Source organism: Prionailurus bengalensis, chromosome B1 (assembly GCF_016509475.1).
Source record: "Prionailurus bengalensis isolate Pbe53 chromosome B1, Fcat_Pben_1.1_paternal_pri, whole genome shotgun sequence".
Taxonomy (NCBI): domain Eukaryota; kingdom Metazoa; phylum Chordata; class Mammalia; order Carnivora; family Felidae; genus Prionailurus; species Prionailurus bengalensis.
The window spans coordinates 120,177,602-120,189,257 of record NC_057344.1 but is presented as its reverse complement, the minus strand read 5'-3'; positions in this window follow the sequence as shown (position 1 = coordinate 120,189,257).

Below are 11,656 nucleotides of genomic sequence, written 5' to 3'. Positions count from 1 at the left end.
ACTTTAAAGAGAAGCTGACGCCCCAGAGGAACAACTAAAAGCAACTCATGCCGAGACTAAAAATAACATTCCCCTTCTTTAATAAGAAGCCCTGTTTCTCTTCTGTTCCAGAAACTTCCTCTTTCTCCTCCCAGGTCTCAGTGCTGGCCTGAGCCCCTGCGTGGTGCTTGAGCAAAAAGGCTATCAACAGCCGTCTGCCTCTGAGGAAGGAGTGTCTCATATTGTACCAGCAGATGGGGATAAATACCAGAAGGATTGTAGGAGATCAGGTGGAAAGCTACAATGGGCCGGAAATAAACCTTTCCAGAAAGCTGGTCTCTCAGCAGGAAGCCATTTAAAAATAGCTTTCTCAGAACTTTGTGATCTTTACTCTGCAGGCATAACCTAGACTTTTGCAGGCTGGGCAGTCTCACGACCCCCCTGAGTCCTCTGCAGTAACTTTATATGATGTGGATATTCCTGGTCACCACTGAGTGCGGCCTCACAAACCAGCCGAGGGTCTTAGCAAGATGCACCTTCGCAAGACAAAGGAAAGGAAGGAGCCAGGCAAATTTATGTGCAATCCCTTTGGCAACGGGACATCTCTATGAGGTACATACCTAACCCCAATTTTACAGCGAGGGAACAGATAATCTGAATATTAACTAATTTACCCAGGATTCAAATCTAGGTCTGTCTGATCCCCGAGGTTACTCTTTAACGATGTCTAAGTCCTCTGAAGGAAAGATGTTATATTTCAAAGAGAAAGAAAAAAATCCATACAAATCTGTACAAGGAATTTTTGATCCTGTTTATGATCCTCACTGTCATTTTTTTGTTTGTTTAAAAAAACATAAACCTGCTGCTTCATTTTTTTTAATGTTTATTTAAGAGAGAGACAGAGTGCAAGTGGGGAAGGGTCAGAGAGAGAGGGAGACACAGAATCTAAAGCAGGCTCCAGGCTCTGAGTGGTCAGCACAGAGCCCGACGCGGGGCTCGAACTCACAAGCTGTGAGATCATGACCTGAGCCAAAGTTGGACGCTCAACTGACTGAGCCACCCAGGTGCCCCTAGCCTGCTGCTTCATTTAAACACCAATCCCAGAGACTATAAATTCTTGTCCTTTGGTTGGGGAAGACACTAAAAAGGGGCTTGAAATTAAACAGATGTCATCCTCCTGTATTACGGATTCCATGATACCTACAATAGGCTATTTCATTCCCCTGGACAAATGACTAGTTCCTCAGATTGTCCAAGCTTCTTAAAACAGAGGGAGGAAGGGACTGAAATATCATTTTTTCATTTCCATCAACTAGCTTTTCCATCTTGATCTCTCTGTTTCCAAAATGACAATTTCATTGAAATATCACAACAATCCTCCAGGAATGAAGATACGTATTCAACAAGGATTTTGTGAGCATCTGTTACGTGCCAGGCACTACAATGGGTGGCCATCATTCATTAGCGCTCATATTACTTGTTTAAAAACCTTGTGAAGTAAAAAATTTTGTTCCTGTTTTACAGATGAGTAAACTAAGGCACACATAAAATATTTAACAGCAAGATCTCCCAGTTCCAGTAAGGCAGTTTAATAGCCACACTTGCAGCAGGGACAGGGGGTAGGTAGGGTGTCTCTCTTCTACTTTGTCATGAAAGGATCCTGGCTGACAGTCACTCTTCCTCCAGCCCATGGCTCCCAGGGTCTTGCTGGGGAGTGACAGTCCCAGATAGCTGGAAGGGGAAAAGAGCGTGGAGAAGTACGTGTGGGAATTTTGAATGGAATTTTGGAGGGTTTTTTGTTTGGTGTTTTTTTTTCTTTTTAACGTTTATTTATTTATTTTTGAGAGAGAGAGATTTTTTGTTAGCAGAGGAGGGGCAGAGGGAGAGGGAGACAGAGATTCCCGAGCAGGCTCTGTACTGCCAGTTCAGAGCCCAATGTGGGGCTCAAACTCACAAACCATGAGATCACGACCTGAGCCGAAATCAAGAGTCAAAAGCTTAACTGGCTGAGTCACCCAGGTGGCACTAAATGGGAGTTTTGAATACACCAGTCTCATGGCCACGCTAAGAGCAGGGAAGCTATAGGGTGATCAACTTTTGTTCCCATTATTAGGAGTGGGTTGATTTGGGTGAACTGATCCCGTGTGTGGCACAGATCAAAGTTCTTTACCTAATTGATGGAGGAGGCTGAACCTGGAAGTTCTTTCTAATTCCAATGTATATGCAAACACTCACTCACTCTGAAAGTCCCCCTGCAGTCATGGTCAATGGCCATCACCAAACAAAACCATTTCCCAGGATTAAGAATGAAAGACGCACTGTAAATTTCTCTTCAGGAAATCCTCACAGAGGAGCAAGGGTATCAGACCTGGTAGGATGGGGTAAAGGTACAGCCAAGTCTTAATGCTCTTGCACTAACTCGAGGAGAAGCCTGCTCTCCACCTTCTGTGGTCTATAGTTCCAACAAGCCACACAAGAGACTTTGGGCTTGTTGATGCCAAGATTAAGGGGCATCAAGGGGCCGTGGCCCTTGGGATCCTGCCCAAAGGAGAGGGGCAAGCAAGTTTATCCTCCTTGTGATCTGCAGAGAACGGTCAGGGCCTTGATTCCCATTTCTGCGATGAATGGAGAAGGAACAGGAGGGAGTTCTAAGTGAAATAATATTCTCTCCAGGCCACAAGAATAACAAATAAAACAGAATTCTGGAAACCTCTTCCCCTGAGATTCCTTCTTGGGGCCCAGGAAGCAGGCTGGTGCTGAAGACGGTGAGATGAACCCTCCAGGCCCATGATGGGAGTGTATGAGGATCAGGGTAGGTCATGAATTGATGCTGGATACTAGACAACCAAGCTGCAAGGACTATGCTCTGGCAAGAAGAACTGTCGTGCTGTTTCCCCTTTCCTTTCCTAAGGCAAGAATCCCCAAGTTATTTTGTTTCAGAAATTCAAATAAAAAACTTCATGTTACGGGCTTTTTTTTTTTTTCTTTCGCGGGACATCCTTTCATCACTGTGTTCGAATGTAAATGTTCTCTTTTGCTGTTGAAATAAATTTCCTTTTGTAGTTTTGAAAACAAAATCAAAATACAAAAGCTGAAAACTTTCGTTTACAAAATATTTTCAAATATTTATTCTCATAACAATCTGAGAAGTAAACAGGGAGGGGTTTTAATTCCTGCCCATTTTTTTGCAACATGACAAAGCCCCCGAGGTACCTGGAGGTTCCTGGTCTAGTGGAAGCAGCGAGGTCTGGACTCGGCCTTCAGTGCTCACACGGCACTCCTCGGCCTGGCTCTGCAGCCCATCACAGAACGCGTGACTGCTCCGAAAGGGAAGGTCACACAGACAGGGCTACGAGAGAGAAGGCGAAGCTGCCAAGAGCAGGTACTGAGGGCTGACAGAGCAGCAGGAAAGCGGCGTCGCATCGGCAGCACACGTGACAGCACCCGGCGTCCGCACTGGTCCCTGCGAGCAGCCCCCCAGGAGGGGCCACGCGCTCAGGCCGGTCTCCTACCCCCTGGCCTTCCTTCCGGTCCCTCTCCCCGCCTTTGCTTCGGGGTCCTCCACACTCTGCCCGGTTCTGCCAGTGCTTCCCCCTCCTCTTCTGCCAACAATTCACGCCAGGCAGGGCCTCCAAACTCCTCCGAGGCCCACGTGTTAATATGGAATCCCGCCCCAGGACCAGAAGTCCCAACCCCGTCAAGCTCCACCGCCGCTGCTCCCGAAAGTCCCCGGCCTGCACCCCTCCCGCCACGCCTGAGATCACCGCCACGGGGACACGGGGACGGGACCTCTCCAGCAGGGGGCAGGGCCGCCCCGGAAATGTTCCCGCGCTCCTGGAAGCCAGTGGTCCTTAACGGCCTTCTCCCCAGTTTTGATCTGGAAAGGGCAAAGCCGCCCTTTGGCCCTGACGTCTTACCCCCAGAGCGCCTCTTGAGTGACGATCAACATATGCACACTTACAGGAGCCAGGGACCATTTTAGATCTGAAAGGCAAAGCAACCCAGATTTAAAGTTTCAAGAAAGAATGCGTGGGCCTCGTGTCGCCCACATGCCCGCACTCCCTCTGCCTCACCAGGTTCCTGCCTTTCTTCAGATGACGCCTGAACTCGGGTTTCCGTCCCTCGCCACTGCTCCCACCCTTACGGCGCCTTGTAAACGCTCGTCTGACTTCTCCCTCATCCGTCACCTCTTCTGGAGGCTTTGTGCCAAGTTCTCATCCACCCACAGTAATCAAATTAGGATTAAAAATCATAATCCCTCCACCCTCCCTCCCCTTCCATCTTTCCTTTTTTTCCTCCCTCCGTCCCTTCTCTCTCTGCCTCTCTTTCTGTTTCTCTCGCCCTTTCTCCTTCCTCTTTCCCTATCTCTTTCTCACTCTCTCCCTTTCTGCCTCTTTCTCTTTCTCCCCCCTGCTTTCTCCCTCCCCCAACCCCCTCCCTTCACTTTCTTTCTTTCCTTGAAGAAAGACTTGCACATTTGGGCGGCACTGGCATCCGGCATTAGGAGGCCCTGCAAACTCTTCCCCAGCCCCTCCTTCCTGCCTTATTCAGGGGAAGCCTCCTGGAAACCAGTGTGGTGGCCCACGGCTGTCCCCTCCGCCGTCCCCCCTCCGCCGCCCCGCCAGCCTCATTTCCTGTGCACAGGAGGCCTCTGCTGGAAGAAGCAGAATTTTGCACAATCATGCAACAGCTGGCATGCCTCTTGCTACTCGACTTTTTTTGCTTCAATAAAAATGGAAAGAGGCCTACAAGAAGAGGGAATTAGAAACTTCTTGGGCTTTCTGCCTGAATGCTTTTCCTTCAATTCAGGTCACAGAAGCCTGGTGATTATTTTTCCTTAGTAGAGAAGAGTTAAATTGTTTTTTTCTTTGGACAAGAACAGTGTAAGCTCCCATAGGCCTGATCATTCCAGTTAGGGCATTTCCTGCTCGCCCCTGCTAGGCACTGTACCTGCTGCACTGTCTTCAATCCTCACAGTCTTATGAGCTAGTTATTACTATTAAGCCCATCTTAAAAGATAAGGAAACAGAGGTGTGGAGCTTAAGTGATTTGTCCAAGTTCAGTCCGTGTTGCAGCCAAATTTGCATATCGGAAGTTCAATACCAGAGCATGCGCCCATAGCCACTGCACTGCATGCGGGCCTCATTTGCGTACATACTCGTACACACACGCACACACACGCGCGCACACACAATCTGGATCTTTAAAAGGCCAAATCTAGTTCGTTGTATTTGCAAGTTTGATGAGCTAAAAATCTTTTTGTTCAAGCACCAAAAATATGGATAGGGAAGCATGTCCCTCACCCACCTTGGGCTGGCTTCCCATGATAAATGAGCAGGGTTCTTCCTTCACCCCCCCCCCCCCCCTGTGGAGGATAAGTCGGGCCTCCACAGACTTCCCTACTAGAGACATCCAAGTACAGGGAATTGATGACCAGGAGTCCCTCAACTGGGAGAAAACCCAGGTGCCCACACCACCCTCTCCAAGGCCCAGTTATGTCTGACCTCCAGGCTCATGGTCTGTATGTGTTTGAATGCTTCTAATTACAAAATAAAAATAACTGTGAGTGGATTAAGCAAATAGTGGTTTTCTTTTCTTATATCATTACAAGATCAGAGATACATAGATCTAGATTTTAAATGGAATGTTCCCTTTTTTTTTTTTTTTTAATTTTTTTTTTTTCAACATTTATTTATTTATTTTGGGACAGAGAGAGACAGAGCATGAACGGGGGAGGGGCAGAGAGAGAGGGAGACACAGAATCGGAAACAGGCTCCAGGCTCCGAGCCATCAGCCCAGAGCCCGACGCGGGGCCCGAACTCACGGACTGCGAGATCGTGACCTGGCTGAAGTCGGACGCTTAACCGACTGCGCCACCCAGGCGCCCCTGGAATGTTCCCTTTTTAAAAATGCTTATGTATTTATTTATTTTGTGTGTGTGAGAGAGATGGTGAGCAAGGAAGGGGCAGAGAGAGAGGAAGACAGAGAACTCCAAGCAGGCTCCACAATGCCAGCGCAGAGCCAGATGTGGTACTCGAGCTCACAAACCATAAGATCATGACTTGAGCCAAAATCAAGAGTCAGACATTTAACTGACTGAGTCACCCAGGCATCCCAGAATGTCCCTTTTTTAAATGGTAACAAATAATTCAACTTAAAAAAATTTTTTTTAAGTTTATCAATTTATTTTGAGAGAGAGAAGGAGAGGGGCAGAGAGAGAGAGAATCCCAAGCAGGCTCTATGCTGTCAGTGCAGAGTCCCACATGGGGCTCCATCTCACAAACCGCTAGATCAAGACGTGAGCCAAAATCAAGAGTTGAACACTTGGGGCACCTGGGTGGCTCAGCCTGTTGAGCATCTGACTTCGGCTCAGGTCATGATCTCGAAATTGGTGAGTACGAGTCCCGCGTCAGGCCCTTTGCTTCCAGCTCAGAGCCTGGAGCCTGTTGCAGATTCAGTGTCTCCCTCTCTCTCTACCTCTCCCCAGCTTGCACTCTGTCTCCGACTCTCTCAAAAATAAATAAATGTTAAAAAAAATTTTAAAGAACTGGACACTTAATGGACTGAACCACCCAGGTGCCCCAAGTAATTCAACTCTTTTTTTTAATTTTTTAACGTTTTTATTTATTTTTGAGGCAGGGAGAGACAAAGCATGAACAGGGGAGGGTCAGAGAGAGGGAGACACAGAATCTGAAACAGGCTCCAGGCTCTGAGCTGTCAGCACAGAGCCCAAAGCGGGGCTCGAACTCACGGACCGCAAGATCATGACCTGAGCCAAAGTCGGCCGCTTAACCGACTGAGCCACCCAGGCGCCCCGTAATTCAACTTTTAAAACCACTCTTTGTGCCAACAAAATCATCTGCTGGCCAAATATGACCTGTGTGACCTCACCCTCACTTTCTACGGTTGTAACTTCAGAATGACCAAGTAGGGTGATGAGCTTAAGGCTCTGGGAAGGAATCAAGGTGCTCACCACTCCCCCTTCCAGGTCCCACTGCTGCAGCCACTCACTCTCAGCAGCTCCCCTGGCTGGTACCCAACCATCACTCAGTGCTTAGTCTTCCTTTGATGATTTAACACAGAGGGAAGGATAATCGTGATAGCTAACATTTGTTGAATAGTTATTGTGTGCTATCCGTATGTATGCATCATCTAATTAAGCCTTCACTATTATTAGTATTATTATTATCATCTTATTACTCCAGTTTTAAAGGTAAAGAAACTAAGGCACAGAAAAACTCAGTAACTTAAATACAATATCAAACAGCCTATTAGTGGGGGTTCTGGAACTCAAACATAAGTTATGTCTGATTTCAAAGCCCATACCCTTAACAGCTATATCAAGTCACATGCTTTGGGTTATAAAATCAGAATACCTGACTACAACTGGATTAAGAAAAATAGGGCCTTATTTTTTGTAAGATGACCGGAGTTAGATTACAGGGTTCACTCAACAGTTCAACATCTCTGACACTCCCTCCACTGCCCCACCATGTTCAATAATGTTTCCTCAAGCTCACAAAAAGGCTGCAGCAGCTCCAAGTATCAGGTCCTCACACAGCAGCTTCTCAACCTCACCCAACAGTAGAGTCCCTCCTCAGGTCCTCAGGTCTGTTTCTTGTCTGGCAGAAAAACCTACCCCTCCCCCCACTCTGCTGTCTCGGCAAACCCTACATTAAATGCCACCTTGTGTTTCTTTCGCCAGAATTGGGCCACGTGCCTCACCTTAGACCAATCACTGGCAAAGGAGAATCCAATTAGTATAACCAATTGCAATTCAGTCTCTGAGGCAGGACACAAAGTCACCTCTATTAGCAGAGAAGAGGGGACAACAGCTGTCGGGGGGCCCACCATTAATGTCTGCCCCACCGATTAGAAATATGTGAATTGGCTCCCAAGATCCAGTAAATTTTACAAAAGCCATAATAAGTAACAATAACAGAATAAGAACAAGAGTATTGTTCTCACATGGATGATGAACCAGGAATGATTTACTAGTTCCTAACCAGAAATTTCCATGATCCCGACATCCCATTTCCCAGGAATTTGGGGTCACTTAGGTGTTACTGTCATCCTTTGTACAGGTGTGTACGTTGTATTATGCTCATAGCATAATGTGCCACAAGTTGTTGCTCAATAAATCCTGTGTAAAGGCTGAGATCTGATGGAAGGGATTAAGCTGCATTATTGTTGCAAACTTTTCTTTCATGGCAGGATTCAGTAACCCATGTCTACAGATATAAGGAGAGATAGTGATAAAACCTGACACAGTGATGCAATACCCCTATTTCTGCAAAACTCATTCACTATTTGGCCCATATTCAAGGGCTCAAAGACATCCTGGCAGGTTAGCTCAGCCTCAGCTTAACAATCACAAGCTCAGAGCCCAGCTTAGCCAACTACCTGGTATTGTCCTTTTTCTTCCTCGGGTATTTAAAGTGAAGGTTTTTGTGTGTTTTTTAATTTCTGGCTTCTCTTTTTATTTTTTTTTAAGTTTATTTATTTATTTTGAGAAACAGAGAGAGGGAGGGAGGGAGGGACTGAGAGAAAGAGAGAGAGAGAATCCCAAGCAGGCTCCTTGCTGCCAGTACAGAACCTGACGCGGGCCTCGAACCCATGAACCATGAGATCATCACCTGAGCCTAAATCAAAAGTCAGATGCTTAACCAACATAGTCACCCAGGCATCCCTACAGTAAGGTCTTTTAAGACTCTTTTCTCAGTTGAAAAACTTTTTTTTCATTTGTTTATCATAAACTTTCAAAAAATTTTTCCTAAAGTGTTGAGCAAGATGGTCTTACCTAACTTTGCTTTCCCATCACTGTCACAGTAACCTTATAGGACTTGTCACCAGCTGAAATAGCCTTGTCTACTTGCTTATTGTCTGTCTCCCCCTGAAACCACTTAAAAGCATGAAGTTGAACAAAAATCAAAATGGCTGCACTAATGCTTCAGCAGAGCTTGATTTTATTTATGTAAGTGATGAATCACTAAATTTCACTCCTGAGATCACAATTACACTATATGTTAACTTTTTTGAAAATTTATTTTAATGTTTATTCATTTTTGAGACACAAAGAGACAGAGCGTGAGAGGAGGAGGGATGGAGAGAGAGACACACACAGAATCCCAAGTGGTATCCAGGCTCTGAGCTGCCAGTACAGAGCCTGATGCAGGGCTCAAACTCGCCAACCGTGAGATCATGACCTGAGCTGAAGTCGGATGCTCAAGCCACTGAGTCACCCAGGTGCCCCTACTATATGTTAACTAACTTTGATTTAAATAACAAATAAATAAATCCTAATACACTGAAAAAATAATAATAAAATAAAGTAACCTTTTTCTTCTCGTCTGCAAAGCTCCCCTCCTCCCTCTTAGCCTTTTGCTTTAGGAACCTGATACCACCCTGAAAATGATTAACTGGACTAAGGAGGCTGGCAGCATACAGAATTCCTGTCGAAACCAGCTGGATGCTGTATTTCCCTATAAAACCCCCCAGCCCTTTCCTGGGGGTGGAGGGGCTTGCAGGTTTTGAAGGCCAGAGCCTGCTGCAACCCCCTTTGCCTGGCTATTGTTCCCCTTTATCCCAAACTCTGTGTTTGCGTTATATTTGGGCCCTGAAGCACAGAGGTTGGTTTTCGAGGACACCTGTACAATGGACAGCCCAGGAGGGCAGAAACTGGTCTGCCTTTTTTCATTGCAATCCCCCCAGGGACAAGGACAGTGCCTGATGCTCAGAGTGCTCCTCGATAAATGCTTGCTAAATGAGCGAATACATTCTTAAGTCAAATAGTCCTTAGAGTCAGAACACAGATGTGTCTTAATACCGGATCTGTCCGTGACTTTTAGGGGTTTGTACAGTATCACACAGGTTCATGCCCTCTGATAAGTCAATTAGAAAACAAGAAGTCCCTCATTCACTTGAGAATATTATTAAATACGTTTTCTGCACAGCCCTTTAGATTTTATGTGCTTATTGAACTGATAAGATTACATTCACCGTCAAAGCAGACTCTGGCATATTTTGAAATGCTTTGGATTTCATGCACAAATAATATCTACTTGTTTTTCTCCCACAGTTTTTCCAAGTTGGGGAGTAAGTTTCATCTCTGAGAGCCCAAGAGACTACTCTTTCTGTCTAGGTCTCTGTCACTTTGGGAATGTGTGGGAAACACAGCTTTATTTCTCCTGCGCTCCAGTTCACTTTCATTCCAACAGAGAAAACAATCTTCCTATTTATTTTCCAAGTGACTTCCCATGGTTTGAAAACCCCTCACAATGAAAAGTCAAGTAAGAAAAAAAATAAAGAAGAGTTACAGTGAATGTGAATGAGAAAATTACCATTTTTATTGTCCTCTTCGTTCTCAGACGAGAAGATGGAATCCTGTGAACCGACCTCTCTTCATCTCACACTCTCCGGAATGTGCTTTGCATCCAGTGCGGCAGAAGGACCGGATCCTTCCATTCTATTAATGTTTGCAGAACTACTAACAGAAAAGTCTTCTCAAACCCAAAGCCAAGAGTGAGCACATCAGACTCTAATCCAGTAAATGTGGCAAAATAAAATCTATTAAGATGGCAGAAATGACTAAACCACAGGGCCACACATGAGTGTGGACGAATGTTTCCAACGTTACCGTTCTCCGACAGAAATGATGTGTATGTAGCATATTTCTCTCCTTTCAACAGTTGTTGTCGGCTTATATTTATGTCTGTTCATTAGTTTTTTCTTCCTTTACAAAGTCATTCTGTTCTGATGTCTGTTTCCCCTCTTAAAAATACATCTGGAAGACATCTGCCTTTATTTGCTTCAGTTTTACTCTTGCCTCATGTATTAATTGGGTAAAAATGATTACGATGTTTAAAAAAAGGAAAGCGCAACCACCATTTATTCAGCATTTATTTTGCTCCTGTTGTTTAGTCCACAGAACTACCTTTGAAGGTTAGAGATTATCTGCATTTTACAGATGAGCTAAAGAGCAGGTCAAGTGGTAACCCCATTAGGCCTCAGAACCTGGGGTTTGCAACCCATGTCAGTGTGGCTGGAAACCCTGCCTTCTCTCACATCCCAGGATGGTGCTTCCATTTACAGAGCCCTCATTACTTGCCAGCACTGGGCCTCGCCCTCCAACTAAATTTAAAACTTATTCTTCAAGGGGCGCCTGGGTGGCGCAGTCGGTTAAGCGTCCGGCTTCAGCCAGGTCACGATCTTGCGGTCCGTAAGTTCGAGCCCCGCGTCAGGCTCTGGGCTGATGGCTCAGAGCCTGGAGCCTGTTTCCGATTCTGTGTCTCCCTCTCTCTCTGCCCCTCCCCCATTCATGCTCTGTCGTCTCTCTCTGTCCCAAAAATAAATAAACGTTAAAAAAAAAAATTTAAAAAAAAAAAAAAAAAAAAAAAACTTATTCTTCAAAACAAAGGTACAGGGTGAATGTAATTATTCCCATCTCACCGCAAGAACACTGAACACAGAAGTTAAGTAACTTGATTGAGTGAGTAAGGGCAGAATTGTGATGTAAATTATGGCTCATGCATTTCAAAGCCTACCTCACAGAGCACCCGGCCCAGAAAATTCTTTAGTTTGATACGGAAGCGTGTCCCTGTCCTTCAGCAACTGTTTGATAAAACAGAATTTCAACAGTGACAAGAAAATTATATATTTATCAAGTAAGAAGCTTCTG